Source organism: Olea europaea, unplaced genomic scaffold, assembly GCF_002742605.1.
Source record: "Olea europaea var. sylvestris unplaced genomic scaffold, O_europaea_v1 scaffold608, whole genome shotgun sequence".
NCBI lineage: Eukaryota > Viridiplantae > Streptophyta > Magnoliopsida > Lamiales > Oleaceae > Olea > Olea europaea.
Window position 1 is genome coordinate 278403 of NW_019264430.1, and position 19917 is coordinate 298319.

Consider the following 19917-nt stretch of genomic DNA (forward strand, 5'->3'; position numbering starts at 1 on the left):
GCAGGATTATGGGACAAACCCTAGGAGAGCGACTCCAACTGAATAGCCCGACGAGCGATCCGAATAGGTAACTCCTTGGGGAGGAATTGAGCAGAAATGAGCAAATTTCGGTCAATGGGTCGAGGCCTAAATTTTGTCATGTAATAGACGCTAATACCAATCTGCTTCATGGCACCCCATTTCTGCACTTCCTGTATTAGCCACTTGGAGATTCCCTCCGCTGCCTTCTCAGCCGCCATGAAACCAACCTCCAATTGAATTTTATATTCGCCGGTGCACAAACAAGGAGTGAATTGGAGGATATGTACAATGGCTAAATTGACATGCTAGCATTACATATGCATGCACAAAATAGTCAATTATTGTTTCTGTAAATGCAGTTGTTAAAACACACGGAGGCAGCCTTCAGAAGAGAGGGGGTATATGTTACAACCCAATTTATCTAGTCAAAAATCAAGAGTTGAGTTTTCAAAGTCAAAGTTAAATAGGACCTTAATGAAGTGAATTGTTTTATTGGGGTTATTTTACAAATTGACAATCCTTGAGGATTTAACATGGACATCATTTAAATTTGAGGATTTATTTTACAAGAATGGAAAGTTAATGACTAGACTTTATTTAAAACATAAAAGGAGGGACTTGACTTGCAATTATTCAATAATTATCCATTAAATATCATCTATATTACCCATTTTCTCATATTTTGGGGAAAAATGAGAGAAGGCTCGAGAGAACCTGAGAGAGAAGAAAAGAGAAGGGAAGAAAGAAGATGAAGAAGAAGAAGAAGACGACGAAGAAGAAAGAAGATGATTTCAAGCTAGGGTTTTCAAGTTCTTTAATTTCTCTTTGATTTAGCATGGTAAGTATAAAGTATATTGTTTAAGGGATATGGACAATTTGCTTTAATTCAATGTTTAGCAAGAAATATGTGTTATTGATATGTATTTGATGTTATAAATAAAGATATAGCAAAGAAATGTTTATTTGGATATTGATGTTGAAGAAAGTGAAAACTTTGGAAATGGGTTTGTGAGATAAATGCATATTCTTTGAAATTCTTGTGATTATATGATGCTAAACACTTAGATTAAGGATTTGAGGTTGAAATTCTCCAAATTTTCAGCCATTTTCAAGCTATTGTAGTATACCAGAAAAGAGCCATTTCTGTCCATGTTTTCGATGATATATTTTAATATATAGACATTGGTGCTAGTTTCAATCTAGTTTCAATATTTTGGAATTATAGTGCTAGTTTTGCCAATCATATAATTTTGGTGGATTTTTAGTATTGGAACCAAATTAAGTGTTGAATATTTGGGGTTTTGGTGTTAAAATAATTTATATGAAGGAGTACATGTAGTGACCATAATTGGGATTATGAAGTTGAAAATAAAATATATCAAGTCCCCATTGGTAAATTGATATTTCTAATGGTAGGAAAATACTCAAGACTCCTCTATGAAGGGATATAATTTATTGTAGCGAGAGCGAGATAAAATTCTTGGTATTGAAAGTGAGAAGGCGATGAGAAGATCGAAACAATGATCAACTATAACTTGGTGAGTGGATATAAAACTTATTTTTTAGAAATTAATTATTTATTAAATTTACATTAGATTAGAAAATTTATTATTTCAGACAGTTGATTTGACCGCGTGATTTTTAGAATGAAATGGATTTATAATCAGTTACTTTTAAAGTTAAAATCAGTTTAATTAAATTATTTCACTACCATGTTTTATTCGAACTACATGTTTCAGTATAGCCAAAGTTATTTTTTAAAAACCACCAGAATGTACCCAGGTGATTTTACTCGCTTTACACTGGTGTGAATGTGTTTCCATAGTGCATGGCCAGTTATGGTGATTTTACCCGCTCTGCACTATTGTGAATGTGTTTCCATAGTGTATGACCAAAATTACAGAATTTTAGCTCTGCGCGCGTATGACCAGAATTTAAGAATTACAGAATTCTAGAATTATAGATTTCAGAACTGAATAGTTTTACCATGTATATCGGTACTAACCGATACATGAGTAAGGTTATTCCAGGTACCTTTTTGGTGTGATTTTTCAGTATTTTTACAGCTTATCAGATTTCAGATTATAGAATTCAGTCTATTCAATTCTCAGATTAAAACTTTCAGCTTATAGTATTGAGCAGCAGCTATATTTTATAGATTTTCACGGATGTCATATTATTTATATTCGTTGCATTTTATAGTTACTTATCTAGAATGAAGAACAAAGAATTTTATGATGTATTCATGTTTAATTTTAAAAGTGTTACCAGATTTCAGAATTTCTAGAAGTTTTATTAGTGCAATAATTTTCAGAAAATATGTATAAATGAGAAAAGTTTACTTATTTGAAAATTATCCACTCACTGAGCTTTAAGCTCATATATTTTTTTCTCCTTTTTCTTTATCAACAGATAGCAGCCGATTTGAGCAGTTTTGGAGCATGTTAAATCACCGAATTGAGCCACACATCGTAGGTTGTATGACATCCTTTATCAGATTATACAGTATGTGTTCTTTTGGAGTACATGTATCTTAAATCAAAAAAATTCATCATGGGCTCATTACATCTTTGACGTATTTGGTATATTTGAGGATTGTTGGTTGTAAAGCAAGTAAATATTGAATGGCTAACATTTTATTTGAATAGTTTGTATTATGAGCTACTGAGGTACCCTATTTTATATTATAGGTATTGAATTGTGGAAACTTGGTTATTGTCTAGGTGGTTTTAGTTCATATTTTAGAGGAAACTCTGTCCAATTTTGTTAAAAATATTTTTCAGTCAAGCAAGTCAAGTTGCCTTGGTAGTAGATCCAGCATTTAACTGGTATCTACCATCGGAGCACTATACGTGTCGGATCTACTAGGATGATTCGGACGGGTCGTGTCAATTGATATCAGAGCATGGTTCAATGGTTGTTAAGCTTGAGTAATTCATGAATTAATTTTTCAGAATAGTATGTCATTAAGATTGTTAGTTGTGGCGTGGTGGTAGAACTCACAGGCTCCAATGTAGTATTTGAAACTCATGTTACCCCTTATAACGAAGATATGGCAACTAAGAAACAAGGGCCTCTAATGATTTGAGCATTTAAGGAATTATCGATGGTAATGAGAGTTGCTAGAGTTGTCATGTTCGTCCATGTTATATTTTCTCTAATATATTAATAATTGCTCTATATATCCAACATGCAGCTAAGCAAAGAGTATAACTTTTCTTAGTAGTGGAATGCAAAATCACATCATTTAGATTTATTGGGTTATGAGATTCTTTTATGATTATTAGAGGGAATGTGTTGTAAATGTTTTGGATGATAAGTATAGTCAAATGTTGATATATGTATAATTGGTGATATTACTAGGTGAAATCATGATCGTTTTTTACATCTATATTATTGTGGTATCATGAGAATTATTGTGGGAATTTGTAATCATATTTTGTATATGGAGGAAGAAGCGTGTATTAGAAAATCAAGATGTGGAGATATGACAAGGAATCTTGTTCATGACAAAAATAATGAAACCATATCGAGTTTTGATTCATGATGATAATGGTGTTATTAAATATGTACCTTGCGATTTTGAGTAAACTAATGTGGTTGTGGTCATCCTTTGTTGTTTAGGAACAATTAAGTATTTATGTTTGTATTTCAACTGCTATTGAAGGAAATATTAAAGGTTTAATTACTCGGTTTGGGTGTATGAAAATAAGTTATGATGAATGAAAAAATGAGAGAAAATATTTCTTACAGCTTTAGAAATGACCAGTATGTAAGTATATCAGTTGCAAGGATTTAATGGTTGACAATGTTATAAGTTGTTGGGTACCCCAGCTAGAGAGTTAAGACCCTCCACAACTACGCAATATTTTCCGAGCTTGCTGTTCCATCCAACGGTTCTTACTCAGATAATCCTTGGCTTAGCTTAGTTGAATCATCGTGGTTTTAGTAGAACGAAGGGTACGAAATCAATCTGATTGATTTTTCGATCAAAAGTACTAGGTACGGAGGTGTATGTAACCTACTCAATAAGAGTACAACAATGAACACATATCATTTTGGAATTAGAGTTTTAATGATTTTGTTGTTTATCTATCAATATACATTCAAAGGAGTTGAGTACACAGTTACCTAAGTATTGAATCACATGTAAGATTGTATGATTTTTTTTATGTATATATCGGAAAATCTCTAGATATCATTTGCATGATAAATAAAAAGGGAATGATATTATGTGTAATTGATGACAATCATATGAGAAATCTTAATTCTCTTGGGAAGCTAAATGATCATTAGCATCATCGAAAATTGTAGAGATGATAGGAATTAAGGTGATGTATATCTACATGTATAACAAGAATCTCATGGAGGATAAATGATGATATTTTATTGAATAGTGATCGCTAGAGAACAATGTGTTAATATGCATGTTATGCATCGAGAAAATTGACATTCATGTAGCTTTGATCATTTTGATTATTTATGGATTATTTGATTATAAGAAGTGATAAATATATGAATAGACTTCACAAAGACTACTTATTGCTAGAAAAATTGTTATTCAATGAAAATAATTATTGGATTTGTGCATTTATGTAAATTGGGGAAAATGACATGAATGAAGTGGGTCGAAGAAATACATTTTGATTTTCATTCTTGAAATACAGTAAGAGGAACATGCATTGAAGTAAAGGAAACGAAAAGAGTAATTAGTATATCACCTTTCACATATAAGCATGTATGGTTTTAAAAATGAAATGATGCTATGTAAATTATAGAATAAGGAAAGAAGAAAAGAGTATAGAACTATAGAGTTGAAATTGATGGAGATTGAGAAATTAGAATACGAAATTTTGGTGGTCAATAGATGGCTGAAAAGTTCACGTAATAAATATTAAGGTTATTACTTTGTAATGTTAAGAAAAATTAATATAATTAGATGTTTTAAGCCTACAATATAGCAATAAATGATCAGATTACATGATCAGGTGAATAGTAATTAAATGAAATTTATGGTTGTCCTATGGCATATAATGTGATGAAATTTTTGGGTTATTTTAGATTGTATTTTTGGGTCTCACGAATAAAGTATTTCATTCTTATCGAGATTTATACGCTATGGAATATATGGATGATATGTTGGATTGTTAAAGTCGAAGATAATCATTAAATGTAAATTTTACTCACTGTGGAGTGATATCTTTTGGTTACATTATCTTCATTAGAGCTCTTTATGATATACAATGACCTCTTTATGGAAGAAGAGTATAAAATTATCATGGATTAAATGTTATAATTATCTCTTCAAAGAAAGGAAGAGCACCAAAACTATCTGAGTTTAGAAATGTGAAAAGTTTTGTTATCGGATTAAATTTTGAGGAAGTATTTACACTTGTATCTAAATTTGACGAGGGCTTCATTTATGAAAATGAGTTATGTTAGAATTTAGAAAGTGTTCTAAAGTAAAAAAGATAAATTATGGATTATGCTATAAGGTTACTTAAGAAGCATGATTAAAACATGATTTAGAGTGGATTATATTGGGGTTGAAATTAGTAGTTGCACTATTATCACATTATTAGAAATCGATACTTATTGATCACCAAAGTTAAGGTATATTTTTAATTGAAAAGGGTTAAAATTGAAATTGTGTATATATTATCATTTAGTGATACAGAATTAAAGGAAAAGAACACCATATTGAGCTCTATCAATTGTTGTTGGGGATAGTTAGAATTTTAGAAAATCGTGAACAATTGAATTTTTGCATATATTGTCATGTTAGAATTGGATTAGTTACCCTAAAATGTTTTTTATTTTGGGGTTCCAAGTACAGATAATTGAGATAAAATGGTATTTGAATCATTATTGATAGATTGATAAAGGTTACAAGATTCTTTTCAAATAATATAGTTAGTTCATGAGATAGATTTGTTAAATTATATTTATATAAGATTGTTATTTCTACAGGGAGTCTGAGCATTATCTTTGGGTTTGTTGTAGAAAGCTATATAACTAAGCTCCATTGTATAATTTATTTTAATCGAATAACAGCCACTATGAAGACAAGTTTAGAAGAGAGGCTATCAACTTTGAGTTTTAATTATAACAAAAGATGAAGTTTTGAAGAATGTGAAAAGTATCTTAAGAATTCAAATTGGGAAATAGCTGAAATTTTTCTAAGATTTGATGAAATGAAAAGCTGAGAATATCATATATTGGCATTTGAGACATTATCTAAACATGAGTCCAATTGTTCAAGGATGGTGTTTATAATAGGTTTATCTGGTATTTATGAATGTGTTGTCTATTTCTACGGCTAGTAAGTGGATGTCAAATTTACCTTATGCTTTAAGATTATTAGCGAAGTTAAAAGAGAACTTAATTTAGAAAAAGTCAAATAAGATGCAAGATCTGAAAGAATGAAATTGTGTTTACTTAAGGTTGCTGGAGAAATCATTCAATAAAAGATGCCCTATGGCAAGTGGAGATCAATTTTGTGCTCAATATTCTCATTTATTCATTACCTAGTTAGTTGCTAGTTGAATTTCAAGGAAGAAATTCTTTTAAGTAAGTAAGATTGTTACAACCCATTTTATCTAGTCAAAAGTCAAAAGTTGAATTTTCAAAGTCAAATGAGGACCTTAATTAAGTAAATTATTTTATTGGGGGTTATTTTACAAATTACAATCCTTGAGGGTTTAACATGCACATCATTTAAATTTGAGGATTTATTTTACAAGAATGGAAAGTTAATGACTAGACATTATTTAAAACATAAAGTGAGGGACTTGACTTGCAATTATTCAATAATTATCCATTAAATATCATCTATATTACCCATTTTCTCATATTTTGGGGGAAAATGAGAGAAGGCTCGAGAAAACCCGAGAAAGAAGAAAAGAGAAGGGAAGAAGAAGAAGAAGAAGAAGATGGTTTCAAGCTAGGGTTTTCAAGTTCTTCAATTTCTCTTTGATTTATAAGTATAAAGTATATTGAATTAAATTTTTAAAGGATATGGACAATTTGCTTTAATTGAAAGTTTAGCAAGAAATATGTGTTATTGATATGTATTTGATGTTATAAATAAAGATATAGCAAAGAAATGTTTATTTGGATATTGATGTTGAAGAAAGTAGAAACTTTGGAAATGTGTTTGTGAGATAAAGGCATATTCTTTGAAAGTCTTGTGATTATATGATGCTAAACACTTAGATTAAGGATTCGAGGTTGAAATTCTACAATTTTTCAGCCATTTTTGAGCTATTGTAGTATAGGTGCTATTTTTAAAAACTGCTTAGAAAAGGCTATTTCTGTCCATGTTTTCGATGATAGATTTTAATATATAGACATTGGTGCTAGTTTCAATATTCTGGAATTATAGTGCTAGTTTTTCCAATCATATAATTTTGGTGGATTTTTAGTATTGGAACCAAATTAAGTGTTGAATATTTAGCGTTTTGGTGTTAAAATAATTTATATGAAAGAGTATATGTAGTGAGCTTAATTGGGATTATGAAGTTGAAAATAAAATTATCAAGTCCCCATTGGTAAATTGATATTTCTAATGGTAGGAAAATACTTAAGACTCCTCTATGAAGGGATATGATTTATTGTAGCGAGAGTATGATAACATTCTTGGTATTGAAAGTGAGGAGGCGAGGAGAAGATCGAAACAATGATCAACTATGACTTGGTGAATGGATATAAAACTTATTTTTCAGAAATTATTTATTATTAAATTTACATTAGATTAGAAAATTTATTATTTCATACAGTTGATTTAAAAGCATGATTTTTTAGAATGAAGTGGATTTATAATTAGTTACTTTTAAAGTTAAATTCTGTTTAATTAAATCATTTCATTAGCATGTTTTATTCGAATTACATATTTTAGTATAGCTAAAGTTATTTTTTAAAAACCACCAAAAAGTATCTAGGTGATTTTACTCGCTCTGCACTGGTGTAAATGTGTTCCCACAGTGTATGACCAGTTATGGTGATTTTATCCGCTCTGCACTATTGTGAATATATTTTCATAGTGTATGACCATAATTACAAAATTTTAGCTCTGCGCGTATGACTAGAATTTAAGAATTACAGATTTCAGAATTGAATACCTTTACCATGTATACAGGTACTAACCGATAAATGAGTAAGGTTATTCCAGGAACCTTTTTTAGGATTGTTGGTTGTAAATCCAGTAAATATTGAATAGTATTTTATTTGAATAGTTTGTATTCTGAAGTATTGGGGTACCCTGCTTTATATTATAGGTATTGAATTGAGGAAACTTGGTTATTGTCCAGGTGGTTTTAGTTCATATTTTAGGGGAAACTCTGTCAAAATTTTGTTAAAAAAATTTTTCAGTCAAGCAAGTCAAGTTGCCTTGGTGGTAGGTCCGACATTTCACTAGTATCTACCATCGGCGCACAGCACGTGTCGGATCTACTAGGATGATTCGAACGGGTCGTGTCAGTATATGTTTAGAGAGAGGGAGTTCGAAAAAGTAGGATGTTTGGAGTGTGAAGCAGGCATTGGTATATGGGAACTTGGACATGGATTGAGGTGTGGGAGTAGTTTAATTTGAGTCCTTGTGAACTTGAAAGTGCCATAGGTTAGATAGTGAAAAGGACAAATGGGATGAAATATTCAGGCTATGAATTGGACAAGTGTTAGAAAACTACAGAATTGGACTAAACATAATTGTTGAATTTTATGACCGTCACTCATAGAAAAGACATCTTTGTATGTGTGTCTATTCGTTATGTTAACTTGTCTTCACTTCTATTCGTTATGTTAACTTGTCTTCACTTTTTCTTTTTCTAACTCAACATAATTGTTGAATTTTATGATCGTCACAAAAAAGACCTCACTTGCATGTGTCTATTTGTTACTATAACTTGTGTTCACTTTTTTTTTTTTTTTTAATTCTTTTCAAACCCTAATCAGCATATTTGAGGGAGACAATACTTGCCCTAACGCTTGCATGGATATGTAGTTTTGTAAAGAGAGAAATACACACTCCATTGAATTAGGATTCTTCAATTTTGAATTACTTTCACTGTAACTTATGTCCCTGTTTATGGTTGGATCACATGGTTACAAAGTGATATTCTAGTTAGTTGAGGCTTAGGAAATCGTAAAGTTGAGTCACTCCATTCGTGGTATATTTTGAACGTTAACTTTCGAAAAGAATTACTCTAGCTCCATTATTTTTGGAAGATTTTGCATAGATGTTTCTACATTATCAATTGCCAAAAAAAAAGTTAAAAAAAAAAATCACTTTTTCAAAAGATGTTTAAAAATGTCTTTTTCAGGCAGGGCGAAGCCAGGCAGTGCAGCCACAAATTTTATCGACATCGAATGTCGAGTTTCTATAGGGCAATACTATTTCCAAAATTCTCTTCACAATGCAATTTCACAGTAAAATTAAACAATTTCTATTTTCTCACTTCACAATTCACAACAAAATTCACAATTTTACATGATATACTCTTGTAACTCATCTATATCTTAATAGTTTGATATGGAATTTGAAAATGACAATCTACCTCTTGAGTTGAACACACATTCATAATCACCACCATGTTCCAAAGTAGCAGTAATTGCATCAAAACTTCTTGTCACTAACAATTTCCAGATGCAAATACCTACAGGCTGCAAGAACACGTACTTAGAGTCACACAAAAATGAACCAACATTGATTAAAAAAAGAATCTACAAATTACAATGCCACAACTCTGAAGAATAAAGATGCAGAGTCGTAGACACTCAGTAATCAAATTAGATCTAAAGTCGGGTTTGGCTTTACCTTCATCTGCTGTTGCCGAAGAATTGTCGATGTCTGCTTCTGCTGCTATCGTAACCACTAACTCGTAAGTGCCATCTACGGTCTAGCCCGCACATCTACGACTCAAACTAATAGCAAACAAGGATGGAAAGCAGGGAAAGAAGAGGCAAAGGCAACACTAGGACTGGAAGGAGTAGCTGCAGTGAAGGCGGAGGAGGCAGAGTCGATCTGTGGATGGAAATATGGAATAGATGAAATCAAATGGGTTGAATATTAAACTTCAAATCATTAATGTAATGGGTTAATTCAATGGGCTTCACTTCTTGCTGGGCCTGGACATTTTGAGAGTTCATACAAAAAACAATCTGGCCCTTTGTGATCGGTGGCCCAAAATTCAAATGCCCACACTAGACTTCATTAGGCTCTGTCCCTGTTTTCGAGTACGAAATGTCCAAAAATTACTCTTGTAGATACTTTTTTGGGTGCATTTATTACTCATTAATGCTAATTAATTCCATGACTTGATGTTTGACTTCTGTAAGAAAAACTTAAGGAAAGACGACCCTACGGGAGGAAACGGGGAGAGTGAATCTCTGTAAAGCTTCTAACGACCTAGTTAATTTGTTGATTCAGTGTCCTCTTAATCAGGGCATCGATTTTTCTTAATATATCTAATATACAATGAATAATACAATTGTTAACCAAAAAATAAATAATAAAAAATATTTCATAATCTTTCCGTCGGGTGTTAACCATAAGTGCTGAGAGATAAAATGTCGAACTCTACACTCAACACTTAATAAATGTTAGGAAAGACATTTGAACTATCAGTCTCACCGATTTGCTACTATTTGGTATAATTTATTCAGGTATGAGTACTAATCCAATATTCATCATATCACATAGAGGCAAGTTAGACACAATCGGGCCACATGTTCAAACCCCGTTCCAACACCAGACACTTAAAGTGAATGATGATTAAGGCTTGAAGTTGTAGTTTGTGCGTTACAATGATGTTGTTCGTTGTTTATGTTATAGTCATTTTTGTGTTGTTATTGTTGCAACTTTTATTCAGGTACAAAAAATGTTCTATTGTTTACAAAACATAAAATTTCATTAACTGTGAACTATTACGTAGTAAATTAGACAAAATATCCAGACATAACAATTGATAGGATACACAATATTACGATTATACATTGACACGTAATCTTTGACAAAAGTAAAAAAATTAAATATCATCGATAACATGAAGTATTATTCCCTTTTGTCAAGCATCGTTGACATTTGAACTTTCGTTCCTACTGATTTCTTCCTCATCATCCAAACTTATGACAATGAACTCGGGTGGTGGAATGTTAAGAATCAACTCATCATTATCTAAGGCATCTTCGTAAGGAACCATTGATTCGAAAATATAATTGACTTCATGATTTAAATATTGAGATGGTTGGCTAGAAATGTCATCCAACTTGGGAAAATGAAACTTACTAGTAATATCATTGATCATCTAACATATATAATAAAAAAATGTCTTTTCACACAGGAACATGAGCTAAACAAACATAAAAATAATTTGACATACACGTCATGATATAACTTTAAACTAATACGACATATTATAAGTCCAAAAGTAATACATAGTTTTTCGAGTCAATGAAGTCTTATTGCTCTATTATTCTTCCATCTCTTCTAACCACTCTAGGTGTAGGGATTCTGAAATCCATTTCCATCTCCATTAAAATGAACAAATTCCAACATCAAAGGATGATTTAATGTGAAATGAATTCGTATGACACGTAGTGAAGCAACTTAAACACATTTTTATTTTATTATAACTGTCAAGTAATTCATTCGAACTGTCGAGAAATCCAATAACCATATGTCAAGAATGACTTATTTTCCTGACAGAACTCTATCTATACTTTAAAGAAACCCCGTAGGTGCAAATGTGAATCTAATTTTCTAACCCACAATGACCATAGCATGAACCTCATTGCAACAAATTGAATGAACCATAGAATAAACCACATTACCTAAGCTATGAATCAACAAATTGAACCATGTCGCAATAAATTGACCATATCAATCCAAAAATTCAACCTACATTGCTAAACATACAATAAATATGTATATTCTAATAAACCATAATGGAAATGTATACTCTAATAAATCACAAATTCAACCTACATCTAAGCACACCCTAAATCTCTTACAATAACCTAATTCATGAGAAAATAAACCACAATGGACATGTATATTCTAATTTCGAGGCAAATCCACCACCTATTAGAGACAGAAATGAAACTTTTGGTACAATGGGGATATGCATGGGTTTGGTATAATGTTTTCAACTTTTGGTACAACTTTTTCAGCTAATCAAATCAAAAATTAATGTGGAATATGTAAGGTATTTAAAATTTTTAGAAAAGCAAAAAAGTCTAAATATATGTCTCATGTGCCATTCACATACAAATTTTATGATTTATTCTAGATGCTGTCTATTGGACTACAACTACAAACATAAATAAAATGTTAAGATTAAACTGCTCTTTTGGAAGATTGAGAACTAAAATAAAATTTTGAGAAAAAGGTTGAAGTTACATGATGTATTTTACATTTCAAGTATGTAGAATTTTTGCTAGCCGCTTAAAGTTTAAAGTGCTTTATGATGATATATATCGTACGATTCGATTGATTTTGAGCCTTCATTTCATGAGTTTAGCATTGACTCAATGTTTGAGTTCCATTCTATAATTCATTTTTAATTACACATTTTCCTCGTAAAATAAATTTTTTGTTAAAAAAATTTCATACTTTTAATCACATATTTTCCATGAAAGCATTTTACAAAATCGATTCTCCCATAAAATATGGCTCAAACAAATCCTAAGTTGATCATTACACTTGTTCAAAAATCATACAATCTTGATGTTACAGGTTACTATGACTAGTGATTAGAGTAACCCTAAAAACACAACTTTTATTTCTAGACTTAAATTTGTGCAGGAACAATCACATGTTTGGCAAAATGGTTGCTATGGAAACTTTATCAAAGCTATATCTATATCCCTATTCACAGAAGTATCCTTCGATTTAAAACTATCGTAAGTGTATGATTTCTTAACAAGTAATAAAGTGAATTTGAGTTCAAGTATCATCCTATAGAGATAGATTTAATTCAATTTTGATTATCAAAACTTTAACCGAAACGATAGTAATATGATGCGTTTGTTTGTGACAATTATAACTAAAATAATTTACGTATGCACTTATGAGTAAATCAATTAAGCTAAATGTAAACTGTGCTAAATACAAATAAATGTGTTCTAATGAATGACAAGTACACTAGAATCGCGAATTCCCTTTCAAAAATCTTTTTTAACCTTAATTCTAAACTTTGACAGTATGGTTGAATTTTGAAGAATCAATGTTTCTATTTTATTCAACAATCTCTCTTGAGTAACGTCAAAACTACTTTCATATGTGACCAGACTATATTTTCTATTATGAATGTGAATATACAAGAGTGTATGAACTTTTTATGAACAGTTAAAGATTCGCATAGAGTATAGCAGTATATTTTTATTTCAAATATATAAAACTAAAGGTTAAAAACTCATATTACAAGGTTCATCATTATTCAAGCACAAAGTAATCAAGCCTAGCATGTTATGAAAAAGAAAACAAAAGAAATACTGAAGAATCGACATCACCTAAATAAATCTTAAATAGAATCTTCGAGTCTTTGAGTTGATTTTCATGTTTTTTGCCTCCTTCTATGCCAAAAAATCTCTTAGAATGTGTCTCACCTTGTTTCTAGATGATACTAGCTCTTAAAAGATGTAGCTCTTAAAAGATGTCCCCAATATTATTTCTATAAGAGTTTGATTCAAATAAAGAAACCATAAATTTTCCTCTGAAAATGCACTATGCTACTGCATAGTTCAATCACATGCTATATTTAGTTTGGCCAATTTCAACCTTGGGACCTCCTGCATCATATCATGCGATCGTATGGCTCAGAAAACTATGCAGCTGCATAGTTCAAGTGGAATTTCATTCTTTACGTTTTGGTCCCCGAACTCGAGTTTCTCGTTTCTTGATCTATTTTCTCACTTCTTCTTCCTCTAATATTCATGTTATAAAGTAGATTATGTCCAATGTTTTAAAATATAATTTAGCACATTAAAGAACGGGAAAGAAGGAAAAAAGATACTTCCCAAATTTTATGTCTATTTAAGGTAGCTTGTCGGATCAATTCATTCCATTCTTTAGCTTTTTAAGCTTCCTCCCATTCGATATCTCCATACCTTTGAAAGACAAAGACAAATATGAGAGTCGAGAAACAATTTGAAAACAATAATATGGTGTGCATGATAACCAATGTTTTTCGTTTCATATTTTTGACGTCCCTGGAGCTTTGAAAAATGTGTCAATGTAGTTTTTACTGTTTTCACTTAAATATATGATTTTATTTTAATAAGATTGATATAGATATGACAACCCTCTTATTAGAACAGAAACATGCCTAAAATTAATGTACCTTAATAAACTTTATGCAATGCAATATAAAAAATGTAATAAATAAAAGAGTAAGAAATTAGATTATCTCCCAACAAGCGCTTAATTTAAAGTATTTAACAAGACCTTACAGCATGATTCCTTATGGTGGTTAAAAGTATTTAGTAAGCTTTGACTGGACTTGATGCCTTAGTAGTGAATGTTTTTGTATTTTCTTCATTTTCAATTGAGGTTGGTACGATTTTTCTCTTGCGTTGTAACTTTATCAACCTATTCCTATCAATCTCTTCTTTATGGTCTTTTCGTAATAATCTCTAGTAATTGTACCCCACTCATTGTATTTATAGCATGAATATTTTTCCCTTTCAACTTCTTTCGAAGTCTTTATGGGAATGGAAGTGGAGGTACATATGTTTTAACTTTTATAGGAGCCCTTGGTGGATCGTTATTCACTACTCTTATTGTCAACACCTGCTTCTTAGGATTTGTCATTGTATTGCTTGGAAATGATACTTGTGGACGTTCTGTAAGTTGTTGAGTTATTTGAAGAAACCGTGTTTCCAATTTCTTTATAGATGGTTGCTGATTTTGAAAATTAGTATTAACATGTTGGAATACTTTGTCTATTTTCTATATATATTGATGAATCATCTCTCCAAATTTAGTCTTCTCTCTTATTGGAAATTATTTTCACATGTGACGAAATTGCGGGAATCATTTTAAATAAAGTTTACTTGTTCCTCCGAAGAAGCATGCATCAAGCAATTTTTTGTAACGTGATTTTTCCCACAATTTTCACACATTGAACTAACTATCATTGCATTTACTCTACAAGTTTGCAATTTTACAAGCACTCCACCTTCTTTGTTAAAGCAACAATTTGTGCATTGGTAGATGATGTGTTGTCTAGTTCATGAATTCCAGCTCTTTTTTGGTACCACTCTCTCTAATGTGAACATTGAATATATAATGGCAATTAACTACAACAAGTCTAGGCATTGCTGAACTAATTTACCTATAATTTGATCCACCAACAAAAGAATTCACCAAAGATTTTGACAGTGGTGAAAGTTCGGTATAGAAATATTGCACTTGATTATCCGTAGTGATTCCATGATTAGGGCAATTTTCCATCATCTCTTTGAATGAAATCTATACCTCATGATAACTCTCTCCGTTTTGTTGGAATGTTTGAATTTCCAATCGAATTTTTTCTACTTTTGTCAATGAGAAGAATTTGTTGCAGAATTTTCTATTCAATTCATCCCATGTAATAATGAGTCCATGAGGCTCAATATCTAACCACTACAAAGCTGCATCCCTCAATGTTTAAGGAAATCAACATAGCTTGATAGCATCTTCACTAACTCATGGAGTATGAAAATTCTGACAATTTCTGAGAATGTGGGAGATATGTGTGTTTGGGTTTCCATGAACTAACCCGTAGAATTGGAGAGTGTTGCTAGTCAAGTTGATCCAATTCATCCTTATCTGAAAGTTATTCACCTCGAAATCTGGATATACAATTATGAAGTGTGCCGGTGTTGCCATAAGCATAAAAAATATTGAGATCGGCAAATCTCCTTCATTTATCTCCACTCGCATATTTTGTTGATCTAGTGGTACCACTACCTTGTAGCTACTAGTAAAATTAACTATATCGAATTGTTTTGATCGTCAACCATCTGATGTTTCTATTTTTGTTGGTGTTCTTTCAGTCTACGTCTGAAGATATGTTCTATTTTCAGATCAAACAATTCTAAATCATCGCCTTGAAAACGGAGCATACAACGAACATTTTTTTCTTGTAAATAATAAAAGCAATAAACTAATCAAATAACAATAAAAAAATAAATTAAGACTAAATGTAAATAGTCCCCAGTAATAGTGCTAAAAACATGTTGCATTTTTATATCTAAAATGCAGGATGTTGTAGCAAGTAATATAGCAGACCTTTGAGTCCAAATTATCGTTTCCATGAGGACTATACTTTAATACTTAATCTAATATTTCTAACTCCTATTTGATGAAAACAAACAAAGAACTGTGATTTTTGATCTAGCTACTTAAAAATAGTGAATGCACATAAAAATTGATTTAGAATTCAAAAATGAAATGGATATTAGGGCATGAAAATTTCATCTATTAATAACATTTAAGTCTTAATTCAAGATTCACAAATCTAATATAGTGTTCGATCGAATTCTTCTATTATATTCAATTTACTCCTCTCGAGTTCTAATTGAACCTATTTAACTAATTCAATCTCATATCTCTATGTAAATTGTTCGCGAAATAATTCTTTCGATTTAAAACTACCGCAAGTGTACGGTTCGTAACAAGTAATAAAGTGGATTTTAATAAGTCTGAATACCGTCCCTCAGAGATTGAGTAGTTCAATTCTATATAATCTAGCCTTAACCGAATCTAATTGAATGAAAATATGGTCTAAATGCAAACAGGCCTAATTTCAATTAAAAACCCTGATTTCTATTAAAAACCCTAATTTCTCAATTAGAAATCCTAATTTCGAAATTTCTCTAATTAAATGACTCAAACACTCAAGTAAATGAAATTATGCAAATTCAAAAGCTAATTTATGGAAATGAATCAAACTAAAGTCACTAGAATCACGAATCCCCAATTGAAGTTATAAAAACCCTAATTTCATAAAATTAATAACCCAATGGAAATTTGCCAATTCAATGTTCCTAATTCTATCCAATATATTCTCTCGATATATATTAGACCTATTCTTGCACACCACCAGCCTATATCTCTATGGATGATGCAAATATACAAGAATGCATGTGATTTTGTGAACAATTAAAGAATTGCAAATATATGATAGAGATCCTACACCGGAGCACCGTAACTTACTACATCAGGCCCAGGCAGTTTTGAACCGGACCTTGTCTATTGAGGAGGGCTTTTGGAAGCAAAAGACCGGTTCACGTTGGGCATGTGAGGGTGATCACAATACTCGATATTTTCATGCGATGGTTCAGGGGCGTAGGATCAAATCGCGTATCAGGTCTATCAGGACACAGGTGGGGGAAGTGTTATCTACTCCTACTGATATTCAGACCTTGGCTGTTGCTTTCTACCAGGATCTCTTATCTGCTCCTCCACAACCCTTGGACCACATCCATTCTGACGTCATTCCGAGGCTATTGACGGTGGACGATAATCTGGCACTAAATCGCCCCCCTTTGATTCATGAGGTACGGGAGGCAGTTTTCAGTATTGATGCTGACAGTGTCGCTGGTCCGGATGGCTTCTCATCCCTATTCTTCCAGCATTGCTGGGATATCATTCAGGAGGATGTTTATAGGGCGATATTGGATTTCTTCGATGGTGGTCATCTTCCACGAGGTTTTGCTGCTACTTCTATTGTCTTGCTACCTAAGAAGGATGGTTCTTGCAGATGGACTGAATTCAAACCAATCAGTTTATGCACAGTGTTCAATAAGATTATTACTAAGCTTTTGAACACTCGGTTGAGTACACTGCTACCGCGCATTATTTCCTCTCCACAGAGTGGTTTCATCCCAGGCCGTCTGATTGGAGATAATGTTTTATTGGCTCAGGAGCTTCTCTACACTTTGGATGATAGAGTGCGAGGGGGAAACACTATGCTGAAGTTAGACATGGCTAAAGCATATGATCGCATGGACTGGGGCTTCATTTATTCTGTATTGGAGGCATTCGAATTTGATCAGATCTGGATTGACAGAATCAGGCGGTGCGTTTCGGAGTGTCGTTTCTCCGTACTCCTAAATGGCCGCCCATGTGGTTTCTTTCCCTCCTCACGAGGACTCAAACAGGGTGATCCTATCTCCCCATCCTTGTTCATCATTGCAGCAGACTACTTCTCACGCTTGCTCACTCAGAGGTTTCAGCAGTATCCCAGTATGTGTTATCGACATGGAGGTAGTGCTCTTGTCTCACATCTCTCATTTGCTGATGATATGATCATCTTTGCCAACGGTCAGAAACAGTCTATCAGGAGGGTCTTAGACTGCTTGGAGCACTATGAAGGAGTTTCTGGCCAATTGGTGAATAGAGACAAGAGCGGTATTATACTATCCAAACGGGCATCCACTAGTCAGATCAGACGACTAGAGATTTTGACTGGCTTCAGACATCAGCAGCAGCCTTTCACTTACTTGGGTGTCCCCTTATTCAAGGGGACTAAGAGGAGCTTCCTTTAAGATGACCTTATCCAGAAGATAAGGAATAGGATATCAGGTTGGGCCTCACGATTACTATCGCCTGGGGGTCGTATTACATTACTGAGGTCAGTACTTTCTTCCATACCTTTACATCTTCTTCAGATTATGCAGCCGCCCAAGGCAGTGATGAAGAAACTTGAGAGCATCTTTGCCCGATTTCTATGGGATTCTAAGGATCAAGCACGACGTCTACATTGGAGGAGTTGGAAGGCGATTTGCCTTCCTACTGATGAGGGAGGCCTCGGCTTTAGGAGATTACAGGATGTGGTGGACACCTTCTCCATGAAGCTCTGGTGGCTGTTCCGATCTCAGAGGTCACTTTTGGCTCAGTTTTTACTGGGCAAGTATTGTAAGGGGACGCATCCTTTACTTGCAGCAGTTCCCAGTTAAGCTTCCCCTACCTGGAAGAGGCTGAAATCAGTTGGCCCACGGACGGATCCACACATTGCTTGGCACCTTGGAACCGGTCAAATTTTCTTCTGGCATGATTATTGGATGGGCGAGTCCACGTTGGCATCCCTATTGCCCCACAGACAGCACACATCTGCAAGGGTACAAGATTTTTTTGATGACACTGGGTGGGATTTTGGACGGTTATTACAGGCCCTTCCTTCTCACATGGAGGAACAGGTAGGGGCGATACCCTTATGTGCAGATGCCACGGACCGAATTGTTTGGAAAATTACTTCGGATGGTGACTTTACCACCAAATCAGCATGGCAACTAGTTCGTTCGGTTCGCCAACCTCAGGACTCATATTGACTGTTGTGGAGCACTATCTTGCCTGCCACTATTTCATTCTTCTGCTGAGACTGTGGCAGGATCTCATTTCAGTAGATGTTGTTATTCAGAGGAGAATTGGATGTCAGTTGGCTTCTCTTCGTCAGTGTTGTTCTGAGATTGAGACCATCAATCATATTTTCATGAGCAGCAGCATCTCCGACCAGGTATGGCAGCACTTAAGAGACATCTTTCAGATACCTATGACTTCAGGGGAGGGGGTCAGACAGAGGTTCTAGAGATGGCGGTATTCTGGACAGCACGTTTACCGTCGACACATTCGTATTATCATTCCTCTACTGATATTTTGGTTTCTATGGACTGAGAGGAATGATGCGAAGCATAGAGGTATTCGTATGGTGGCCAGACGTATTATTTGGAGGGTCTACCGCATGATCTCCTTTCTTCATATGGGAGGACTATTCCGAGTTGAGTATTGGCGAGGAGATGTGACACTTGCACCTTTTTTTAGCATTTCTTTGACCCATCCTCTCCCACCACCACCTATTATGGTTGTTTGGCGCACTCGACCAGTTGGATCCTACAAGATCAACACTGATGGAT

The 19917-nt window shown here is 33.2% G+C and overlaps 1 long non-coding RNA gene across 1 annotated transcript; it reads left to right on the plus strand.

Annotated features, from left to right (window-relative positions):
* The first annotated feature begins 786 nt into the window (after positions 1-786).
* On the plus strand, positions 787-2728 carry LOC111389681. Its single transcript, XR_002701769.1, has 3 exons — positions 787-859; positions 1438-1559; positions 2434-2728. It is a non-coding gene; the product is annotated as an uncharacterized LOC111389681 (long non-coding RNA).
* Positions 2729-19917: the final 17189 nt, after the last annotated feature.